At 40.1% G+C, this 12,891-nt stretch overlaps 1 long non-coding RNA gene across 7 annotated transcripts in view; it reads left to right on the forward strand.

Moving 5' to 3' along the window:
• Window positions 1-12,891, forward strand: part of LOC148878279 (uncharacterized) — a 48,647-nt gene that overhangs the window by 15,275 nt on the left and 20,481 nt on the right. Inside the window, exon 9 of one of the 7 annotated variants that reach the window (XR_016101298.1) lies at window positions 1,245-3,483. The exons of the other annotated variants lie outside the window; for them this stretch is intronic. This is a non-coding gene — a long non-coding RNA (uncharacterized LOC148878279). Of the gene's footprint in view, window positions 1-1,244; window positions 3,484-12,891 lie in introns of those variants that run through there. 7 annotated transcript variants of the gene reach the window in all.

A 12,891-nucleotide genomic window follows, 5' to 3' on the forward strand; every position in this document is an offset into this window, starting at 1 on the left:
TTAAAAGACATGCTTAGGTTCACAGGTGAGGTTCATTCCACATCTCACCTCAACTCAGGTGTCCTTGACTAGCGATTCATTCTTAGTTGAACATTTTTTTATGGAGATGGCTGCATTGCCATCTCCATGTTGATATTCAGCCATTTTTCTTGACCTGATGGAATTCATAACGGCACAATTGGGTCCTCCATCGTTGCATTTACCGTCTTTTGATTCTTTCTGTTTCTCATGGTTGTCAAATGGGAGTTTAAAGGCAACTGCTCTGAGTACATTTTTGCCTCATCTGAAATGTTTGAAGGAAGCAAGATTAGGTAGCGTTTGATAAATCTGAAATCTGAAATCTGAAAAGTTAAAAAGATATTAAAAGTGTCTGAAATCTAAAAAGAGGCATTGATGCTTTTTTACTTTTTAGAGGCTCTGAATACTTAACTTTGTTTGTGTTGGACCAAACCTTTAACATCTGAAATTCCCTGATTTTACTATTTTACCCCTAGAATAGACTATTTGGTAAATTTTAGCTCAATTTGTACTATTTCATATGAAATAATTTATCAAATTCAAAATAATATTGAAATAATACGAATAAAAAATAATAAATTAATAAATAATAAACAATACAATTAAAATTATTAAAAATAATTGGTGACTAATAAAAAATATCAAAGTAAGTAATACTTAACAAAAATAAAAATAATTAAAAATAAAATCATTAAAAAAAATTAATGACTAAAAATATATACATAATTAATACTTAATAAAAATTAAAATAATTATTAACTAATAATTATGTAATAAAAAATTAATAATTAATAATTTACACATAAAAATTAAAATAATTTTAAAAATTTGATAAAAATAATAATTAATAATTAAAATTAATAAAGATAACGAATGGCTAATAAAAATTACTAATTACTAATTAACACAATTAAAATTAACAAAAAAAAAACTAATGACTAATAAAAATAATAAATAATAAATAATTAACAATTGACCCAAAGTTGCATGGATCCTAATTACAAGAATCCAAATGGTTAGGTCTCAAGAAAATGAACTTTCTTGAATATCAAAAACTGGTGATTTGAAACTTCTAGGCTAAACTTTTCCTCCTTTCCTTGTATTTTCTGCACCTTTTTTTGGTATTATCTGATCCTTTCTTTTATATGTTCTGAGGTCACACAGTGTATTTAAACTTTTTCTTGATTTGGGTATCTCTGAAACTATAAAATACATGCATGGACCAGTGGAGATAACATCAAAGTCATCCTCTTAGAGCTCAGACGTCCACTCAGTGCAACCAAACGAGTCCGATGGTGATGGCAATTACTGATGACAACAGTGAGACAAAAACTGGCTCTTTATTATATTTGATTATACAATGGAGACTATTACAACAAACAAGCTCTCAAACCAGCGCAAACTAAGTGGACAAACAAAATCAATCTCAAACTCCCTTCCCTATTTTTAGTACACAAAATTCTAAGGGGAAAGAAAACAAAAACAAAATAGAAACCATTTATCCTAATAGACTTTTCTATAATTTGGAACATGTCCACGACCAAGCCAAGCTCTCCAGCAAATAGCATCTTTCCCATGCAGAAAATCTCTACGGAGATCCCCAACTGTTGTCCTCAGCCCTCTGCAACCTGTGTTCAGGCACGTTGAAGTTGAACCATTTCTCAGAGAAGAGATTTCTTTAACAGATCTATCAGAAAGAGAGGTCAAAAAACTTGTCCATCATCAAGACACATTCATCAGTGCACCGTAACTTCTGAATTCCCTTCCCTGCAGACATTCATTGAAATTTTGTTATACAATATTGTTTTTAGCTGACAGAGTGAACTAAAACATTTCTTGATCGGTTTCATACATGAATGGACATAGCAATCTACCACATCTTTTGTGGTCTTCAGAAGCTGGTGTTTATAGTAGATGAGAATATGAATGAATTGAACTGAGGTCCGTTTGATTCACAGCCAGAATTGGAATCAAGAATCAGAATAAAAATCTTTTGGAATATGAATTGGAATGGTCTATTCCCATAGTCTGTTTGGTTCAAGTCCTCTGGCAAGATTCCTACGTGGCCAATTCTTGATGAATAGGTCAATTTTGAGTAGCTTTTGAGGTGGTTATGAGAAGGATAGGTGGTTCCATACAGAAGGAAAATAGAAATGAATGGGTAGACTTCGGTTTTGCAGCATGATGGGCTTTGAGTAATTGCAGGCCAATTCTTGATGAATAGGTCAATTTTGAGTAGCTTCTGAGGTGGTTATGAGAAGGATAGGTGGTTCCATATAGAAGGAAAATAGAAATGAATGGGTAGACTTTGGTTTTGCAGCATGATGGGCTTTGAGTAATTGCAGGGGCCTAAACAATGAAACCAAAAGAGAAATGAAATTGAAAAGAGGAAGTAGAAGATAAAGAGGAAGTCGAAAAAGAAATGAAAACAAAGATGACAAATTTATGGTTTGTCATCTTCTAATGGGGAATGGGTTATGCCAGAACTCAGAACACAGCAATGATTAAAACCTTTTGGAGAACATTGTGATTATGAAAAGGAGCTATTTAAAACTTGAATCTTGTATCTCAAAACTATAAACTTGAATGATTGATGCCCATCTCCACCTCAAATTGCCCAATTTTTCAGTGAAAGGTCTTAGCAAATCAAGTAATATTATAAATTCATCCAACAACCAAAAGCAGGAGAGAAAAATAAAAATAAAATAGAAAAACCGTTCTTCCCTCTTTTCGCAAAAAATCTGGAACTTTCTTTATGAATAAAAAACCTTGAAGTTCTGAAATAAACTCATTGATGGATATTCAAGCTAATAAAGATGGGATGAACATAAATTGCTATCTCACTACAATTTTATCAATTCGTGCATCAGAAAATCTCAACATGAAGTACATTTTTTCCAATATATATATATATATATATATTCCTTTTTATTCCTTGCCCTTTTCTCGTCAGTGTGATGCTCATACGGTATATGTTCCAAAGAATGTAAATATGTTCTAAACTGGTAGAAATATCAGAAGGATGCAATCTTTTTTTTTTTTTTTTTTGGTAGAGGTGCTCCGTAGAACAGACATTCATTTCCAAAGGAGAAGACTACACAACAAAAAGAAAATAGCAGCAATAAAAGAAGAGAAGAAGAAAAACAAAACCTAAATTAAAGATTAGAGAAGGGGGCAACTGAGTCTAACACTCCTGCTGGGGGGAAGTTGGATGGTGGGAAGATCCCTCAGGGCAAAGGGAGCCAGCCACCTTGGTAGCGCTTCAGAAAATAGAAACCTACTGTTTCAAGCGACGCTTAGTTGTGTCATGAGCAGCCTCATTCACAATCCTGGTAGTCCAGCTAAAGCTAACCACAAATGAACTAAAGAACATTACAATCAAAAGGCTGCATTTCCAAAAAACGCAGATAAGCAAAAAAAAAAAAAAAAGAAAAAGAAAAAAAGAACAAACCAAAGTAAAACAAATACAGAGCAAATCCTGGTTAGAGTTCATTAGGATGCTAGATGAAACAACAAAGAAAATGGAGAAAAATCCAAAATAAAATAAACGCAGATAACCAAATTCTCACCTTGCCGCTGCTTCACTATTTTCACCGGTTGGAATGCTACATGATGGCGCACGATCTGGAGGGTCTTCGTCGGCTCGGCTTTGGAGACCGGTACGTGGATTGTTTCCTCCATAGGGGCAGCTTGCTCCTCAGTGTGCCCGGGTGGAGGCTCTAGTTCGATATCCTCTGGCAACTTCGCCTTGCCTTTCAACGTTGCCACGTAGCACTTGCGTGATTTTAGTTAGTCACCTTGTACTGCCCCCACACTGCAGTTCGTCGGGAATTTCATTGACAGATAAATAGGGGGACACTATTACTCGAAGGGCATGCAGAATGGGCCAACCTAGGAATGTCTGCTTGAAGCGCATTGAGTTAGGCCATGTTTCTGCTATGACTAGTACTGTCACTTGGCCGAGGGGCCTAACTACTTTGCCATTGAATCCTACCAGGGGTGAATCTATAGATTTCATGTCACTTCGCTATAACTGCAACTTGCCGTAGGCTTCTAGGAACAGAATGTTCGTCAAATTCTTTGAATCTACCAGGACCCGCTTCACCTCGAAGTTGTTAATCACAAGCTTGACGACGAGGGTATCATCATGCGGATAATGTATCCCACGCGCATCGTCCTTAGTGAAGTAGATGGGCTCTTCTACCCGAGGTCGTTTTGGTGGGTTTTCTTCTTCATGCTCCAATTCCCGGACCGAGGTCTTTCCTACTGCTGTGGTGCACACCCCAACAATGGACACACTAGTGATCATGTTAATCACCTCACGGACCGACCTGTCCTCAGGTGGCTGTGGTTACCAAGGTGACTGGTCGTTCCTTCTGCTCGTCTCCAGAGCTTCTCTTCTCTGGTTAACTTGTCGATCGAACGAATCTTTGCTCTCATGCTGAATGTACTTCTTCAAATACTCGCAGCAGATCAACTCTTCAATCTCATCACGAATAGGCCTGTCCTCAGGTGGCTGTGGTTACCGAGGTGGTTGGTCGTTCCTTCTGCTCATTTCTAGAGCTTCTCTTCTCTAGTCAACTTGTTGGTTGAACGAATCTTTGCTCTCATGCTGAATGTACTTCTTCAAATACCCACAGCAGATCAACTCTTCAATCTCGTCACGGAGGTTCCGACAATGGAAGTGACAATAGACCTTTGGGTTCCTAGTCGTTGGATCTCCCTACAGCCTGGGTGACCACTTGACATAAGAAGAATCCTTGATCACCATCAGAATGTCACCTCGCTTTGCATTGGGGGGGGGGGGGGTATAGGATGTTCTTTCAACAGGAGGGGTCCTAGATCACCGACCTGACCTAGAACCCCAAGATGGTGACTTACTTCTCTGACAAGGAGACTTGCTTATCCTCGGTGACTTGCTCTTCTTCCGCCGGTACTTGCTACTACTGGCTCCTTTGTCTTCTCTCTTCCTCTTCTCACCCATCTAGTTCTCTGTCTTTGAGTTGAAAGCTTCCTCTATGCTCATGAACCTCTCGGCATAGTCGAGGAACTTCTTGTCTTCGGACGGTGTACTCCAAGGTACCATGCAAACTCAGTGTGCCTAACTCCTTTTTGCGTTGTAGTGAGGCGCACGGCTGGATCGAGATCTGGTATCTGTAAACACTCCTCATTGAAGCGCTTGATGTCGCTTCAAATTGATTCATTCCCCCTCTGGACCACGTTCAGAAGGCTCTCTTGTGATTTTAGGTACTTCTTACTAGTGACGAAGTGGACAATGAACATGCCAGCGAAATGAGCCCAAGTCTTGATTGAGCCCAAAGCGATGTTCCTGTACCACTGCCTGGCTAATCTTCTAAAGGTGGTGGAAAAGGCCACGCACATGCACGCCTCATCTGCTCCAGCAAGGTGCATTTGAGACTGAAATGCATCGACATGGTCATTAGGGTCAAACTTTCCATCATACATATCTAGTGTAGGCATCTTGAAATCTTTTGGCCTTGGGGCCACTAGTATCTCGGGTGATAGGGGAGGTCTGGCTCAGCAATGTTGGAGCCGGCTATGCAGCTACTGAGCTCACTTCCTCCCTCATGCTGCTCAGTTTTAGTGGCTAACTACTTCTTGGCAATGGGTTGTTCCTGGCTGATGATCGACGTGTCTTGCGATGTCATTGCTTCTTAGCTGCTTCCGCATTGGTGCTATTGACCTCGGTGTTATCTGGTACTTCAAATCAGGTTCATTCCCACTCCCGAACATTGTCATTAGGCGAGACTTGGTTCCTATTTCTGGCATCTTCTCGGTCGCGAACTTGATGTTGGCTATTACAAGGGGTCTCGTTGTGAGTCCGCACCTCTTGCCCCGAGCTGGTGGTCGCTAACTTGTTGCTCGCAAATCTCAGGCCGCAAGTGCTATTGCTGATCAGTCCTCGTGTGATGACTAACTTTGGGCCTATCTTTTGGGTTTCCTCTCTGAGAAGGTAGGGGTGTACATTGACTCTCAACTCTGCCTCAAGGTGGGGTCCAATCTTGGGGAGGGACTCGGACCTATGGGTTTCCCACACTCCTGTTGGACAGTTTTGTATGCCCTTAGCTTCAATCAGAATGATGTATTTTATGAGTTTATTGTTAATGAATAAAAGTGCACATTTGATTCATGTTCCCTTGGTATGTTTCTGTGTAATACCCTTAAACTGGATACTTAATGGGACCCATGTTAGTTTAGAATGTTCACAGCCAATGGGTCGGTTTGGGGAGAACTATCCTGATAAGGTTGACACTGTTGTGCCACCAAGTCGGTTGGGGCAGCCTGTCTCAACTGCCAGGGTGAGACCCTAGGCACATATAGTGTACGATTAATTGAATCTTTGAACTGGACCAGATTTCCAGTATTGCTTTCGACCTTGGAGATTGATGGGCAAAACTGAAAAGTTACACCCGACCCCTAGACTCGATTATGATACTGCACTAGGTGTCGGATTGGACTGTCTTTGATGTACAAATCAGTGAGATCCTTAGCGGGAGTCAAAACCTGGCTATGTTGGGATACTCTGAGAATTCATCTGAGTGGGTGATCATAGTGATAGGATCAACCCCTTTGTCGGACAAAAGTAATGATCGATGATGCACTCTCACTGATGGAAACCAAGATTGCCAGAAACCGATTTCAATCGTTGAGATTTTTTTTGCAAAGTATATTTTATATAACATGTAAAAGTATATATATTATGGTTTCTAAAATATTTGCAAATGGTTTTAATTCTCGGGATCCATATAAGTAGAGAGTGCAACACTGTTCCTTGCAGCCGAAGGAGAGGTCCTATCTTGTCGGGTAGTGTATGATCATTATTGACTAAGAGGTTAAGTATAAGACCATTGAGGATAATGCCTGATGGGCTAATCTTGCATTTACCCACAGTCCCTGGGTATTACAAGGTGGCTTGGCCCAGGGACCACTTAGGGTAAGTGTTGGGCCCATAGAGCCCATTTGATGGGTTTCAAGGGGTGCACTGTCCATAGCAGTGTATTCGGCCAGGCCTTGTAACAAAGACTGTGCCGAACCCATGTGACTGATGTGTAGATCAATGCTTGGGTCCCACGCCATACAAGCAAGCCCAACTGTGAAGCAGTTAGGAAGGTTAAGTGAGCACATAAGCTTAATGGGCCTAAAGCCCATTTCGAGCTAGACTTATTTAATAGGTTAAATATAGGCGAATTCTGAGATGGATCAGTAGATAGGATAGGGTCTTAACCCTTCCACTCAGAGAGTCCATATCTGAATATGATTTAGATCTAGAAACCTCCTAACGAGATTAGGAGAAGGCTAATCTAATTTGGAGATAAGATAAGGGTTTATCCTTATCACCTAAGGGGATGTCTGATCCAAATGTAATTTGGGTTTGCAACTCCTGATTGGATGAGGAGTTGATCCTTTGGGTTTACAAAAGAAGGAGGGGGCGGTAGCCTTTAGAAGAATCACATAATCAGATCCTCTTCAGAGCTGAAATTACAGAAGAACGATTTCTGCAATCCCTGCAAAGATCTTTTTTGCCACCCCCTTCTTGCAGCCACTAGACATCCAGTTCGATTTCCAGTTGTGGGAGAAATCAAGATTTGGTCTTGACATCAGTTCTTTGAGAAAGAATTGATAGGAAGCTGTGCTCACGTGCCATCCTGCTGTTTCTTGCGAAAGACAGAGTTCTTGGAGAAGAACACTGCTGATACTGCTTCATCCTACACTACGCCATCTTCAGTGGGAGCAGTCTTTGGATCCTTCCTTGGGCATGAACACCTCCGTTGGGAGATATTATTTCTTCGTATCAGGTATAATCATCTCCAACTCCTTTTGGTTCAGATCTAATTCAGTTTATGGTTCAAGATTGATCATGAAAATATGATTTTCTAAATAGGAAATGCGATTCTCAATTGAAAGGGAGAGAAAAATTCTTGAAATTCGCCCATTTATTCCGCAAGATTTGGGCGTCTATATGATGGATCTCTCATCCCTTCAGTGGTATCAGAGTCATGCTTCAAATCTTGAACCAATTTGCTTCAGATCTGAACCTGCGCAAATGGGCAGAAGGCGTTTGACCCCATTTGCGCAGATATGGGTTTTGGGAAATTTGTTCCCAAAATTATGGGCGAATAATCTGAAATTAATTTTTATGTAAATCTGATTATTATTTAGAATTGTTCTTTATAATTTTCTTGATTTATGGGTTGTTCGTACAAGAGGAGATCAATTTCTTGATTTGCATAGGGAATCTGCGATTTTGCAGTTTATGGATTACTTTATTACATTTGGTCTGTAAAATATATATTTTTTTTATTTTTTTGACTGAATGTATAGGTATTCGATCTTATGTAATTATTAATAGAAATTAGGATTTCTATTTATTTTATTTTGGATCGAAGATGGTAGCGCAGAAAAGGAGAACTCGTAGAGGAGGAGATTTTGCAGATGGGAGAATCGCTATTTGCGATTTGCAGTTTGTGAAACTGCAACCTGTGATCTAACCTTTGTTTTGTAAGAAGGATTGTGCGAACAACCCTGATAGACTGATTCTTGATTTTACTTTTATCAGAATTTAATTTCAGATTATTTTTTTGAATTAAAAATTTAATTAAAGATCAAACCCTAGACCCATTCAAACCAAGATTGGTTCAAATTGTTTGAACCAAGTCTAGGGTTTGTTCAAGACTTAAAATCAGCCCTAATTTTCCCACTAATGAGCCTGAGAATTGATATTTAATTAAATGGTTAATTCAGCCTAACCTGTAAAGGCCCAATTTTAATTGGTTAAAACTGCTAAAAGCCCACTCTGCGGATAAAGCTATATGAGCCGAACCCATGAACCCTAATTCGGCCCATATACCTAGATAATATTAAATGGTTGATATTATGGATTTAAAATGGGCTTCAAATGGGCTTTACAGATAATTAATTGATTGGATCAATTTATCCTTGCATGTGATGTATGGATGCGTGATGTGCTATGTACATGGGCCATAAGTACTTGGTCCACGCTAAATCGACAGTGGCTCTTGCGCACACCATGGTTGAATGCACATCATTGCCATGGTGTCCCTTTTGGTCATTGGATGACCTCCCTCAGTGGTGGGCCCCATACCTCATCAAGATGTTACATGCGAAACCCTAGCCGATTTGGGCCCACCAAAATCTGACTTTATGAAAGTCAGTGGGAGCCACTTGGGTTTAACCTAGACCAAACTAGGGTGTAATTGATTGTTCCCTCCAGCTAATATGAGTGCATGTGATAGGGAGATTCATATGATGAACTATCCATTTGCTGTTGGGCTTGTCTAAATGTTTCATAAGATGATAGAGGTGTCATAGACCGATGTGGGAGGGGCTTCACCAAAAAATGGGAACTCTCTCACGGTACCTTGGCATTCACGAACATGATGGGTAAGCACTCACTGGACAGAAAGGTTTACCTGAAAACAGCTCTGAACCTTGTCTGATAGAAGCCAAAGGGAAAACTCATATGATGAGTGGATATGATCATTCACAGAAAGGTGGTGGGGTTTTGCAATTGAAACAATTGGCTCCATGCACCCTATGTGATTTCCCACATTTCCAGAGACAACCCGTGGTCTCCGTCACTGAGAAATGAGGGAAACCTCAGAGATGAATAAATGGAAATAGAACATAGATTAAAATCCATATCTATGTAATGAACATGAATCAAATTAAGTTGTTGACTGATGTTTGTTCTTTTATCAAAAAATTGCAAACAGACAATTTGCAAAGCTGCTTGGTGACAACAAGCTGAAGGGCCCAATCTATGCCGACTGGTACAGGAACCTTATGTTGGTCTTAACCTTTGAGAAATTGGACAAGGTAGCCAAGAATCCTGCCCGGGATCGTCCGGGAGATAGGGCTTCTGAGGCCCGGAGAAGAGAATACCAAGAATGGGAGGAAAAAAACTCCCTTGCCCGCTGCTATATCATTGCCTCCTTGAACAACCCAATTCAGAGACAGTTCGATCAGATCGAACTTGCTAAGGACGTATTGGATAGTCTTAAGACAATGTACAAAGAGCATAATCGTTCTACTCGGCAGAAGGTCTTGAAACAGTTCATGACCGCGCAGATGTCCAAGGGCCAACAAGTTCACGACCATTGTCTCCAGATGGTGGGTTATATTAATGAATTGGAGACTCTTGGATCTGGGTTGGATCTAATAACACAGATCAATGCTATTCTCAACTCTCTGCCTCCATCCTTTAATCCATTCATCATTAACTACAACATGAACAAGTTGAACGTCAGATTGCAGGAACTCAACAATATGTTGCAGAGAGCCGAAGAATTGATTAAAAATGATGAACCCATTGCCATGCTTGTTTCAACTGGCAAATCGGGTAAGAAAATGAAGGCAAAGAGAAAGCCCCAGAAGAAGGCTGCCAAACCCAAGAAACATAGGAAGGACAAGGCATCAGATGCCTGTCATTTTTGCAAGAAGACCGACCACTGGAAAAAGGAACTGTCCTGCCTATCGGGAATCCAATAAAGGTAATTTTGAAACTTGTGTTATAGAAACCAATTTATTTATAGCTTCTGCGTCCTAGTGTATTGACTTGAGGCTTCCACTCATGTGTATAACTCACTGTAGGGATTCAAGGTAAACAGAAGACTGAGTGAAGGAGAAGTCACGCTCTACTTGGGGACCACTGCAACTGTTGCAGCCGCGGCCATAAGAACCATGGAGTTATTTTTTAGAGAATGAACTATTGTACTGAAAGATTGCCTTTATGTACAAAATTTAAGAAAATTTTGATTTCTGTCTCAAAATTGTGTGCAGATGGTTATTCTGTATTCTTTAGTAATACAATTACTATTAAAAGAAATAATAGATTCATCGCAGATGGGGAACTGGAGAACGGTCTCTATGTTCTACATCATTCTCTAGAAACTAACATAACCAAAACTACATCGGCTAAAATCCCCAAGAAGAGAACCCGAGATACAATTAATCCCACGTGCCTGTGGCATTACCGACTTGGCCACATCAGTGTTGACTAAATAACAAGGTTGGTAAAGAATGGTCCTTTGGATTTTCTAACTGTAGAAGATCTTCCCACTTGTGAGCCTTGCCTGCAAGGCAAGATGACAAAACGACCATTTAACGGTAATCCTGAAAGATATACAGGCACGCTTGACCTTATACATACTGATGTATATGGTCCCTTGAGTGTTAGGACACGGAATCAACACGTGTATTTCATCATCTTCATAGATGACTTTTCACGATATGGTTACGTGTACCTAATGAGACAAGTCTGAATCCTTTGAAAAGTTCAAAGAGTTCAGACAAGAGGTCGAAAAACAGTTAGGGAGAGAAATTAAAGCTCTTCGATCTTTTCGAGGTGGCGAGTATCTCTTTGACGAATTCAGGGACTACTTAAAGGACAATAGGATAGTATCACAGTTAGCTCCTCCTGTTACACCACAACTTAACGGTGTTTCAAAGATGAGGAATATGACCTTATTGGATATGGTCCGGTCACTTCTCATACACTCAGAGTTACCCACATCCTTTTTGGGTTATGCATTAGAGACTGCGATTTACGTGCTGAATTGAGTTTCAACCAAATCAGTTCCGAACACTCCATATGAACTTTGGAACGGAAAGAAACCAAGTGTCAAACACTTAAAGATTTGGGGTTGTCCAGCACACATTAAAAGAACGAGTGCAGACAAGTTGGAATCTAAGACCAATCGTTGCCTATTTGTAGGCTACCCAAAAGGCTCTGTGGATTACCTATTCTATGACCCAAGTGAGTAGAAGATGTTCTGCAATCGAAATGCACAATTCTTGGAAACCGATTACATCCTGGACACCCATCGTTAGGAAGTTGTTCTTGATGAGGAGAGCTCAGGAATAGTGGGAGATGTCCCACAAGTTCCAGGTAGTGAGCAACTTAGAAGATCCACTCGGGTATCCAAGCCACCAGTCCATTATAGTTATGACCGGGATAGTTACCTGGTGGAAACCTTGACTAGTGAGGAAGATCCCGTGACGTACGCGGAAGCCTTATTGGACATAGATTCCCAGAAGTGGAAGGAGGCCATGAGAGCAGAGATGGACTCAATGGAGACCAATGGAGTCTGGACTCTAGTAGATCCGCCCTCTGGGGTAAAAGCAATCGGTTGCAAATGGATTTACAAGAGGAAGAAGGGCCCCGATGGTAAGGTTGAGACCTTCAAAGCTCGTCTGGTGGCGAAAGAGTACACTCAGAAAGAGGGCATCGATTATGAGGAAACCTTTTCGCCTGTGGCCATACTTAAATCCATTAGGATCCTGTTAGCTGTAGCAACATACCATGATTATGAGATTTGACAGATGGATGTCAAAACTGTATTCCTGAATGAAGATTTTATTGAAGATATCTATATGCAGCAGCCACAAGGCTTCATTACTATAGGTCAGGAAAACATGGTATGTAAACTTAATAGATCCATTTATGGACTTAAGCAAACATCTAGAAGTTGGAACATCCATTTTGACTCTGCTGTCAAATCGTTTGACTTCAAGCAGAATCCGGATGAACTCTATGTTTACAAGAAGTACAGTGGAGATAAGGTTACTTTCTTGGTTCTGTATGTAGATGGCATTCTACTCATTGGGAATGATGTAGAAATGTTAACTACGGTGAAAGTATGACTTTCACAACAATTCTCCATGAAAGATTTTGGAGAATCCTCCTATATACTGGGTCTTCGACTCTATAGAGATAGATCAAAGCGGATAATAAGATTATCCCAATCTGCTTACATTGACAAAATAGTCAAAAGATACAGCATGGAAAACTCCAAGAAAGGAAATGTTTCTTTCAGGCATGGAGTCACTCTC

The sequence above is a fragment of the Nelumbo lutea genome, chromosome 1, assembly GCF_056320005.1.
Source record: "Nelumbo lutea isolate HS-2025 chromosome 1, American lotus-T2T, whole genome shotgun sequence".
Lineage (NCBI taxonomy): Eukaryota > Viridiplantae > Streptophyta > Magnoliopsida > Proteales > Nelumbonaceae > Nelumbo > Nelumbo lutea.